Source organism: Dipodomys merriami, unplaced genomic scaffold (assembly GCF_024711535.1).
Source record: "Dipodomys merriami isolate MVZ:Mamm:240054 unplaced genomic scaffold, mDipMer1.0.p SCAF_6, whole genome shotgun sequence".
Classification (NCBI taxonomy): Eukaryota; Metazoa; Chordata; class Mammalia; order Rodentia; family Heteromyidae; genus Dipodomys; species Dipodomys merriami.
Genome location: NW_027206179.1, coordinates 52,348,147 through 52,360,623, shown reverse-complemented (window position 1 = coordinate 52,360,623; position 12,477 = coordinate 52,348,147). Strand labels below are relative to the sequence as shown.

General features: G+C 36.2%; 1 long non-coding RNA gene across 1 annotated transcript in view; it reads left to right on the top strand.

Annotated features, from left to right (window-relative positions):
* Window positions 1–10,265, top strand: part of LOC138813528 (uncharacterized) — a 36,203-nt gene extending 25,938 nt beyond the window's left edge. Inside the window, exon 5 of the long non-coding RNA XR_011367838.1 lies at window positions 10,105–10,265. This is a non-coding gene — a long non-coding RNA (uncharacterized lncRNA). The remainder of the gene's footprint in view (window positions 1–10,104) is intronic.
* Window positions 10,266–12,477: the final 2,212 nt, after the last annotated feature.

The following is a 12,477-nucleotide window of genomic DNA, read 5'->3' as shown; positions in this document are numbered from 1 at the left end:
CAGCTCAATAATTTACTCTTTAGCAAAATGAATGGAATTCATGAATACGTATTAGTGACTTCTTTTGCTATTTTGTTAATTAGGTATTGTTGTTACAATTCATATTTTAAGTCATTTCTTCTTTCCAACATTCATCACAGCCTTACATTTCTAGATTCCCTTTTTTCTCTTTTATTAGGGATATTTATGTTCTTTAAGATCATTGTTCTGTTTAGGCTACTTAATTTCTTCTTGTGTTTTTATGATATCCATATTCCTTGCATTTTTGCCTTAATAATATTTGTATTCCTCATAGTTTTTTTCTCCTTTGTATTATATGAAAAATAAATCCATTTGACTCTCTGGGATTTGGCTAATGTAATAATGTACAAATGCCCAATTCCCATCCTGTTCATTTTCTAATTAGAAGTGAATGAATAAAGGAAGTTAGAGACAGAGGGTAGAGATAGATATATGAGCCACTGAATTAAAGTCTTCAATCCGTTCATCAAACCTGAGGGAAATAGTTTTATCATTGTTTTCTTGACAGTTTTATTTTTTTTCAAGTTGATACTTCTTGAGATGATTGAGATGGGGACAATTGTAAATGACTCCATAGCCTAGACAGTTTGTTTGACTTCTCTTACTATGCTGTAGGGTAGACATGATGAAGAAGGTTGTTTTGTTGCCTAAAATACAAGCAGAGTACTTTCTGTTATTTTCTACATTAGATACCTCTCACCAAAATTATCTTTGTTCTTTATCCTTTAAAATTTATTTGTAAAACATATATATATATATATATATATATATATGTGTGAAGATGCTGTACTGAGGGGTTACAGTTACATGAGTAAGGTAATGAGTATATTTCCTGTCGAGTATTGTTACCCCTCCTTTGTTTTCCCCCTACCAACTATTCCCTCCTAACCTGGCCAACTCCTCCCACCCCTGCAAGTTGTAAAGTTCATTTTCAACATAGTGACTTGTACACCTCATTGTTAAAATACAACAACCTATATCCTTGTTTCAGCATTTTGTTATTTACCTTCCCCTCCTAAATTAGAAAAATGTATATATAGATGCAGGGCATTAGAATCAAGTACAGTGATAGCAAGGGTGATACCATGGGAGAAGAACAAACAAAAAAAATCACATAGTACATTAAAAACAACTGCAAGAAAGATAAAACCTCTTGTATCCCTATCTTAGGGTTCATTTTGCTTAGCATCATCTTATATGGTCATACGTACATAGCTTTTGACCTTTTCTGCTTGTCTGGTAAGATTATCCTAGATGAATACTAGTTATTGTAAATGAGGGAAACCATAGGACCTATGTTTCTTTGGGTCTAGCTTACTTCACTTAATATAATTTTTTCCAAGTCTTTCCATTTCCTAACAAATGGGGTGGTGTCACTCTTTCTGATGGCGGCACAGGAGAAATATATATATATATATATATATATGTATATATATATATACATATATATATATATATACACACACACACACATATATACACACCATATTTTCTTGATCAATTTTACACCTGTAGAAAACTAAACCTAGATCCTTATATATCATACTGAACTAGAATCAACTCCAAATGGATCAAAGACTAAGAAGTAAAAGCAGACACCTTGAAAACATTACAGGAAGGAATAGGAGAAATTTTAGGCTTCTGTGCAACAGACAAAAATTTTCTTTATTTTTTTTAATTTAATTTTATTTTATTTGTGAACATACTGTACAGAGGAGTTACAATTACATGGGCAGCATAATGCGTACATTTCTTACCAAGCATTGCAGCCTCCTCCTTTGTTTACCCTTCACATCCCTTCCCAGCCTCCCCCCTCCCCCCCAATCCCGATCCCAATCCTTCTCCTTCCCCCCCCATCCCCCCCCAACGACGTTGTAAAGCTCGTTTTGGACATGACAACTTGTACTTCTCATTGTTGCAACAGGTCCACCTGTATCCTTAAACAACTGGTTTTTCCCCATCTCCTCCACAAGTTATACTGACATCAAATATAGTGAAAGCAGGGGTTATACTGTGGGGGAGGGACATACAAAGCAACAAAGAGATAATCTTATAAATGCGTTAGAAACACATGCATAAAAGAAAAAAAAACATTAAAATACATATCTAAGGGTTCATTTTCCTGACATCACATTATCTGACCTTTTCCACTTGACTCATACATCTACTAGATACTACAAATAAGGGAAACCATGGGACCTATGTTTCTTTGGGCCTGGCTTACTTCACTTAATATAATTTTTTCCAAGTTTTTCCATTTCCTAACAAATGGGGCAATGCCATTCTTTCTGATGGAGGCATAGAATTCCACTGTGTATATATACCACATTTTCTTGATCCATTCATCTACTGACGGGCATCTGGGTTGGTTCCATATCTTAGCTATGGTAAATAATGCTGCAATAAACATAGTTGTGCTGGTAGCTTTAGTGTTGTCTTGTTTGTAAACATTTGGGTAAATGCCTAAAAGTGGGATTGCTGGGTCATAGGGGAGATCTATGTGAAGTCTTTTGAGGAAACTCCATACTGTTTTCCAAAGTGGTTGAACAAGTTTACATTCCCACTAACAATGAAGTAAGGTTCCTTTCTGTCCACATCCCCTCCAGCATCTGTTGTTGTTAGAGTTCTTGATTTTTGCCGTTCTAAGTGGGGTGAGGTGATATCTCAATGTTGTTTTGATTTGCATTTCTTTTATGGCTAGGGATGTTGAATATTTCTTCGTGTCTATTGGCCATCCTTCTTTCTTCTTCAGAGAAGTTTCTCTTTAAGTCTTTCACCCACTTATTTATTGGGCAGTTGTTCCTTTGAGGATTTGATGTTGGGGGGTTTAATTTTTTGAGTTCCAAGTATATTTTAGATATGAGACCCTTGTCCATTGTATGGCTAGTAAAGATCTTCTCCCAATCCGTGGGCTTTCTATTGACCTTGGTAGCTATGTCCTTTGCCCTGCAGAAGCTCTGCAACTTTATGCAATCCCATTTGTCCAAGCTTTCTTTGATTTGTTGTGTTTCCGGGTCTCTATTCAGAAAATTTCGGCCTGAGCCAAGGAGACCTAGGGTTTCTCCTATTCCATCCTGTAATGTTTTCAGAGTGTCTGCTTTGACTTCAAGGTCTTTGATCCATTTGGAGTTGATTCTGGTGCAGGGTGATATATAAGGATCTAGCTTAAGTTTTCTACATGTGGTTAACCAATTTTGCCAGCACCATTTACTGAAGAGGTTGTCTTTCTTCCATTCTATTGTTTTAGCTCCCTTATCGAAGATTAGATGGCTATAGGTCTGTAGGTTCATTTCTGGGTTTTAAATTCTATTCTATTGGTCCTGAGGTCTGTTCTTATGCCAATACCAAGCTGTTTTGATTACTATGGCTTTATAGTAGAGTTTGAAGTTTGGTATTGATATTCCTCCAGCAGTGTTCTTTCCATTGAGGAGCATTTTTGCTATTCGGGGTCTTTTATTGTTCCATATGAATTTTTGGATTGGCTCTTCTATTTCCTTGAAGAATGAGGTTGGAATTTTGATAGGTATTGCGTTGAATTTGTAGAGAGCATTGGGAAGTATTGCCATTTTCACGATGTTAATCTTTCCAATCCAGGAGCACAGGAGGCTTTGCCATTTTTTTAGTTCTGTGTTGATTTCCTTTTTTAAAATTTTAAAATTTTCATCATAGAGGTCCTTCACTTCTTTAGTTAAGTTAATTCCTAGGTATTGTATTTTTTGTGGGGCTATTACAAATGGAGTTGCTTTCCTAATTTCAGCCACACTTTTCTCATTGTTGGCATACAGAAAAGCCAATGATTTTTGGGGGTTAATTTTATAACCTGCTACTTTGCCAAAGTTTTGAATCAGCTTGAGTAATTTGGGAGTGGAGTCTATGGGATTCTTTAAATACAAGATCATGTCATCTGCAAAGAGGGAGAGTTTTATTTCTTCTTTCCCTATTTGGATCCCCTTTATGTCTGCATCTTGTCTTATTGCTCTAGCTAGGCATTCTAATACTAGTTTGAAGAGAAGTGGAGAGAGTGGGCATCCTTGTCTTGTTCCTGAGTTAAGAGGAAATGGCTTTAGTTTTTCACCATTGAGTATAATGCTGGCTGTAGGTTTGTCATATACAGCCTTTATTGTATTGAGGAATGTTCCATGGATTCCTAGTTTTTCCAGAACCTTCATCAAAAAGGGATGTTGGATCTTGTCAAATGCTTTTGCTGCATCTATTGAGATAACCATGTAGTTCTTATTCTTTCTCCTGTTGATGTGATGAATAATATTAATTGTTTTGCGTATATTGAACCAGCTTTGTATCCCTGAAATGAATCCTGTTTGATCATGGTGTATGATTTTTTGGATGAATTGTTGAAGCCGATTTGCGAAAATTTTGTTGAGAAGTTTTGCATCAATGTTCATCAAAGAAATGGGTCTATAGTTCTCTTTCTTTGATGAGTCCCTTCCTGGTTTTGGGATGAGGGTTATGATGGCTTCATAGAATGTGTTGGGTAGTGAGCTTTCTCTTTCAATTTCATTGAAGATTTGGAGGAGTATTGGTGTGAGCTCTGCTTTGAAGGCCTTGTAAAATTCCGCTGTAAAACCATCTGGTCCTGGACTTTTCTTAGCTGGGAGGTCTCTTATTGCTGTTTCTATTTCAATGCTTGATATGGGCCTGTTAAGCTGGTTTAACTCATCTTGGTTTAGTTTTGGCATGTCAATATTTGCTAGGAAAAGGTCCATTTCTGTCAAGTTCTCAAACTTATTAGCATAAAGTTTTGAGAAGTATTCCCTTATAATGTTCTGAATCTTGGTTGTTTCCTTGGTGATGTTTCCATTCTCATCTCTGAGTTTATTAATTTGGGTGTGTTCTCTTCTTTTTTTGATAAGATTTGCTAAGGGTCTGTCAATTTTGTTAAGTTTTTCGAAGAATCAACTCTTTGTTTTGTTGATTCTTTCTATAGTTTTTTTGGATTCTAATTCATTTAATTCTGATTTAATTTTAATTATTTCTTTCCGTCTTCTGGATTGGGGTTTATGTTGCTACTCTTTTTCAAGGAGGTTTAGATGTGTCATTAAATTGCTAATTTCAGATCTCTCCAATTTGTTGATGTAGGAGCTCAGAGCTATAAACTTGCCTTTGAGTACTGCCTTTGCTATGTCCCAGAGGAGCTGGTAATTTGTGTGTTCATTTTTGTTGAAAAGCATGAACATTTGAATTTCCTTCCTAATCTCTTCCATGACCCACTCTTGATTCAGCAGTGTGTTGTTCAGCCTCCATGTGATACCGGACTTTCTTTGCTGGCTTTTGGTGTTGAGTTCTAATTTTATTCCCTTGTGGTCAGAGAGAATGCAAGGTATAACTTCAATGTTTCTGAATTTAGCCAAGTTTGCTTTGTGGCCTAAAATGTGGTTTATTTTAGAAAACGTTCCATGTGCTGCTGGGAAAAACATGTATTCTGATGCTGCTGGGTGAAATGTTCAGTAGATGTCTGTTAAGTCTAGTTGATCTATGCAGCTGTTTTTATATGCGGTTTCTCTGTTGAGTTTTTGCCTAGTTGATCTATCTAGTGGGGAGAGTGGTGTGTTAAAATCCCCAACAATTGATGTCTTTAGATCTATATGGGATTTGAGGGAAAGTAGTGTTTCTTTGATAAATTTGGGTGCTCCATTGTTTGGCGAATAGATATTTAGAATTGTAATATCCTCCTGAAGGAGAGATCCTTTAATTAGTATGTAGCGACCTTCTTTATCTCTTCTCACCAATTTTAATTTGAAGTCTATTTTATCTGTTATTAGCATTGCAACTCTCGCCTGTTTATGGGGGCCGTTTGCTTGGTAGATTTTGTTCCAGCCTTTAACTTTGAAAATGTGTTTGTTTTTACGGGCAAGATGTGACTCCTGCCCGCAGCAGATAGAAGGGTCTTGTTTTTTAATCCAACTAGACAGTCTATGTCGCTTAATTGGAGAGTTCAGTCCGTTAACCTTCAGAGATAGGACTGAGAGGTATTTGGGAGTTCCTGCCATGTTATCCACCTTCTTGGGGGCTGCAAAACCTGGGTTCTTCCTATGGTTCTTGGATTCTCAGTTTGGGTGCAGTTTCTTGGCCTTTGTTGCGGTCTTGTTGGTTTTCTATGTGTAGGACATCTTTAAGAATCTTTTTAAGTTTTTCACATCTCCTCTATCTCCCTCCTGTTTTCTCAATATATTCACATTCCTCTATAAATAGATGGTCTTTCAATCTCCATAACTATATTAATTTTTACGTTTCTATTTTTTTCTGGTCTCTTTTCATTTCCCTTTCCCTTTCTTCTTTCTCTCTCTCTCTCTACTTGCATCCTACCCAACCTATTTCCTGCATTGAGATTAGGACATAGTTAACTCTCCCTGTGCCTCCCCACACCAATCTATTCCTATTTTTTACCCACATCTCTCCCTAACCCTAAAAATTTCTGGTTTTCCAAATTCTTCTCTGCGGTTCAAAGCCCATTAACATATAGTTGTTTGATGTTGAATAGATATATCTGTTGAACTAGATTGTATCTGTAGACTATTGACTGTATAAATGCAAACGTTGGTTGATGGTTGCCTTAAGATAGTGTTCTAGCACAAAACTGGTGCTATTTGCATCTAAAATGGGCAGAGTAAGCCGAAAAAACACTAGAAAAATGGCAAATCCGGATATCTCAATTCCCAATCTTGATAATCAGGGGTCAGATCAGATAATGAACTATCCAGAGCAGAGTTCCCAAATAGCTCTACAAACACTGGTGGCAAACATGATAAATGAGAAGTTTGACAACTTACAAAGGACTCTGTATGAGCGTGATAGAGAGAGAGAGGAGGCATCCCAAAAGTTTATACAGGAATATCATAAGCATGAGGAAGCTACTCAAAAACTGATACAGGATTTGCGTGAACAACTTGAGAATACTCAAAGAGAAAGGGAGGAATGGCGTAAGCAGGCTGAGAACACTCAAAGAGAACTGCAGGAATCCCACGAACGGGAGGAAAGAGAACTGCAGGAATCCCACAAACGGGAGGAAGCTAATCAAAGAGTAATTCAGGAATTGAGAGACCAGGTAGAGAATACACAAAGATCACTAAAGGCATTCATGGAATCCATTAACAAAGAGCTGAAGGAAGTCAGGGAGACCACAAAGGGAATGCTGAATGGAACCCAACAGAAGGAATGGGAGTCCAAAGAAACCATAACCAATCAACTAAGTGATTTGAGAACAAACACTGAACACCAAATTAAAGAAGTAAAGAAATTCATACAAGACCTAAAACAGAGCTTCAACAAAGAACTTGAAGCCATCAAAGCTGACCAATTAGAAGGAAAAGAGATAAAAAACAAAGTAGAGAGTCTCGACAGCAGGTTAGACCATGCAGAAGATCGAATCTCAGGGATTGAAGACAGCCTAGATATTATAGAGAAAGAACATACAACCATCCAAGACAAGTCCAAGAAATATGATAGATCTATAAAACACCTGGAAGACACCATCAGAAGGCCCAATCTAAGGATAATGGGTGTAGAGGAGCACCTAGAAACAGAAGTTAATGGTCTAGGAAATTTGTTTAACAGGAACCTAGCAGAGAACTTCACAAACATACAAAAAGATAGGCCTATTCAGATACAAGAAGCTTTTAGAACCCCAAATAGACCAGACCAGAATAGGACATCCCACTCTCACATTATAATCCACACAGGATCAACTCAGACCAAGGAAAAGATCCTTAAAGCTGTCAAGGAGAAAAGGGCTGCGGTCGCCACTGCGACCCTGCTGCCGCCGCCGCGGCTACTGGTAGGCGCTCAGATGTGTCTTCTTGCCTTGGCTTCCCCTCTCTTGTCTAACTCTCTGTCCTGTGATGGCACACTTGGTGTGATTCTCTGGCTTAGGACTGTTCACTGGAACTCTAAAACTGCTTTCTATGTGAGAGCTTGTTCAGATTCCAGCTTCTCCTCCGCCATCTTCCCGGAACTCCCCCCAAAATTTTCTTAATAAAGATTCAGAAACACAACAAATCAAAGAAAGGTTGGACAGATGGGATTGCATGAAACTTCAGAGTTTCTGCATGGTAAAGGACATAGCAAGATCATTATATGTATTGTCATATGTATATATGTATATATATATCACATGTATATATATACGTATATATATATATACATATATACATACATATATATATATATATATATATGTATACATGCATAGGAATTCTATGCTTTCATCAGAAAGAATGATACCACCCCATTTGTTAGGAAATGGAAAGACTTGGATAAATTATATTAAGTGAAGGAAGCCAGACCCAAAGAAAAATAGGTCCTGTGGTTTTTCATTATTTGCAATAATTAGTATACATCTAGGATAATCTTACCAGACAAGCAGAAGAGTTAAAAAAGTATTCATTTTTAGTATACATCTAGGATAATCTTACCAGACAAGCAGAAGAGTTAAAAAAGTATTCTTATGTCCAAGTGTTCAAAGCTAAAAATAGCAGTAAGGAAATAAACATATAAACTAAGAAGGTATGAATCAAATCTTTAGTGAATAGTTAGACTTGTAACTACTCAGGAGGCTGAGATCTGTGAATTGCAGATAAACCAGCCAGCCAGGCAAATGTAACTCTTGTCTCCAATTAGCCAGTAAAAAAAGCTGAAAGTGGAACTGTTTCTACAGTGATAAAATGTTAGTCCTGAGCAATAAGTCTCAGGGATGTTGTTCAGGCCCTGAATTCAAGCACCAGGACCAGCATAAACAAACACACACACACACACACACACACACACGCGCACACACACACACACACACACACACACACACACAACTTTTAATGAAATCTATTGTGAGAAAATTCTTCAGCTTTTTAATATTAATTTTATTTTCTAATTCTCAAGATTTCTAAACAATGGTTTAATCGATATTATTTATGAAATGCTTTTCAACATAGACAATTGAGTCAAGCTTCTGTAGAAAAAAACAGATATCTAAGACAAATCAAAACATATTCTTGCTTAAAAACATGCCAAGATTGAATTCGGTTGGCTACATGTTTCTTTGTCTTTTCTTCATTTGCATATTCAAAATCATATGCAAATACCTCCACAATAAAGGTATGTGTGAGTAGATGATTGGATCACTGCTGTGATACATGTTCTTGAACAATAATACAAAACTGAAGAGGAGCAAAAGTGCCCAGGAAACACTCACTCTTTTTTCCCTTTCCTACAGGGACACCTCACATAAAGAAACTTGCTTTTCCTTTCCTTCCAGCTGGTGAGGTGCCGCGGGGTGATGGATGTCTTCAATTCTAAGCAATAGTTGAGCGGGTAGCCCCACAATACTTTGCTCAACAGTGAAGGCAAGGCAATGCGATTTCACCCGGCACTGTACCGAAGCTGAGGTTTTTCTTTTTATATACCATTTATAAATTGATACTATAACTCCACCAAACAGTAGTCTTTTTTTTAAAACTTCATGGCAATGAAAAATTGCCTATGTGTGTTCACAGGTATGCATCTATGCTGTGCATGTTTAATATTTTATGCTTCTGGGAAGTGGAAAGTAGCGACAAGTCAACTGCATGAATGTGTTCAATTTTACCTTTTTCTTTCTTAATTCTTTGTGATGATAATTTTACCTTTCCTTGAGGTGTTGACAATGAGAATACAAGATGAAGAATAAAACAAACATCCTTGGATAAATTATTGTGTTTTACGTATGAGCTTTCCATCTACGCTGGCCGCTGTATGGAGTTGTCATTTAAGATATAGGTGACTGTTTAAATTTGAACCTCAGATAAACTACAAATGGATTTTTAACTTGTACATGTCTCAAATGTCCCTTGGGGACAGCATTCTAAATATGTTTTTCTTTTTAACAGAAATATATATTTGACTGTTGAAAATCTGTATTTTATCTGAAAATTTTAATAGCATTTGATATCAACTTTGTTATTAAAAATGCCACTTTGAAGAAAATACATAAACTATTTTAACATTTAGATATTAGTAAAGAATGAACACATAAGTGGATTAGGTTTTTGAGCATGAGAAAGCTGATTTTAATTTTTATTGTGCACTTTATTTCAGGACAGCGGAGCACCGAACAATGTTCCATAAAGGTCAATTGGCAACTGTACCATCTGCTCTGGGTCCTTAGAATAAATCTCCTGCTAAGGCTCTGATACACATGAGCACATGTTGTTTTCACAAAGACTCAGATCCTGTATTGTGTTCTTCCTTGATCTCTACTGTGGATGCCAGTTAAATATTGTCAGCAATGGTGTTTGTGGCTGAATTCTGGACAGTCATTATGCTTATTACTGCCAATCCTAGAAAAGAAAAAATAAAGATTCTCCTTCACTTGAACATAAAATGAAATGCTGCCATCCATGTGTGGTGGACAAATGTGAAACAATGCACCCACGTGCTAGCCAATGTACCCAAGTGTGATAACCAATAATTTCTCCAGATGTTTCCTTCTCTATGAATTTCTCTAGGAAGAGAATATGTTATCTTCAAATGCACATAGTCAATTACACATATAATGATGCAGAATTTTTTATCTGAAGTCTGGATGTATCTATGATCTTTCTGAAAAAGCAAGTCATGTTAAAATTCAGGTAAATCCAAAAGTTGCTTTGCTTATTATCTGACTTTGTCCTCACAGGTTGTATTAAAGATCTTTCTCTCTTCCCATATATATATAGAGAGAGATATATAGAGAGACATATATAGATAGATATACATACATATATATGTATATATATGTATATAGATATATTTACATATGACTTCAGCAGGATTGTTCATCACAAATTTGGGATCTCAAAACATTAAAGAACCACAATTCTCTGCTTTTACAAAGGAAACTATTACTGTATTTATACAATATCAAGTGAAAGGCCAAAGAATGTAAAATTGTGTGAAAATTAATACATATCATCAAGAGAAATAATTTCCTAGATCCTCACAGCATAACACAGTATATTTCCAGACCAAAAGAGCAATCTTAGAATTCCTATCACTGTTTTCCATCTAACTGTCTAGGAAGAATTAAAAGTTAAGATTAAATAGTATTACAAAAGGCTCAAAGACAAATCAAGCCTGTTTTATTGCTTTGAATGTAATATCATATTTCTCAAATAGCTCTCTCCTTTCAACTGTGGTTGATAAATATATTGGTTTCAATATTTATAGAAAGCTTAAAATGAGATAAACATAAAAATGTGTGAGATTGTTCTCAATGGAAGACTGGAATAAAACCAGTATCACAGAGATCAATACAGTAGGAGGTACAGGTGGCATGTGAGTTTGGTTTACTGAACAGGTAATTATTTTTCATACTGATTTCCAAATAGGATCAAGTTAGAGTCAAATGCCATCATAGGGTCAAAGATGAAGGTAGGTGTCTGAGTTACACAACAGACACCACAAATGCTATAATGCAGTAAGAAGAATTCCCATTCAGATTCTGTGATGAATAGAGAAGACTATCCTATCCTAAGATGAATGTGTGCAGACAGTGCTGAGTAGGAGATCACAGTGTCCTTACTGGGAACTTTCATGTAAGACTTTAGGAAAACAAAGACCATACTAAATTTGAATGCTCTTTCATGTACAAGATTCTGGTAAGTAAACTGGTGTTAAATGTTGTGCGTGCACATGCATGCTAGCCCAAGGCTTGAACTCAGGTTTTAGGTGCTGTCTCTGAGCTTTTATGCTCATTCTCCTACTTTAGACACTGCACCATTTCCAGTTTTTCATGGTTAATTGGAGCTATGAATCTCAAGGACATGACTGCCCAGGGTAGATTTGAACTCTTTCCTCATATTCAATCTCCCGTGTAGCAAGGTTTACAAGCATGAGCCAAAAGTACCCAGCCAAGATTTTTATAAGGTTTCAAATGTACAATTATTTTCTTTTGGTAAAAGTTATTGTCTTCTTCATAATACTCATGAAAATCAGTAACAATCTTTTATTCTTTAAAAAAAATATTATTTTATATTGGAGTTTTTACACACAAATCTTTTTTATGCTTTTTTATTGTAATATTACTGTACCAAGGGATTATAGTTACACGAGTGAGCTAAGGAGTACATTTCCTATCTAGCATTGATGCCTCCTTCTTTGTTTTTCCCCTACCATCCCTTTCTTCCCCACATCCCCAACTACTCCCCCCCACCTCTTCCCACCCCCCACCTTCCCACCATTTCCACCCTGGTGGAAGCTGTAAAGTTTGTTTTCAATATAGTGTCTTGTACATCTCATTATTACAATGGGTCAACCTGTATCACTATTTAAACATTTTGTTTTTTTCCTTCCTCTCTCCAAATTGGAAAAATGTATATACAAGATGCAGGGCATGGAAATCAAATACAGTGTTAGGATTTATACCATACACACAAATCTTATCTGTATCGAGATACAGATTAATCCTAATTTTAGCTTCTCAGTATTTTA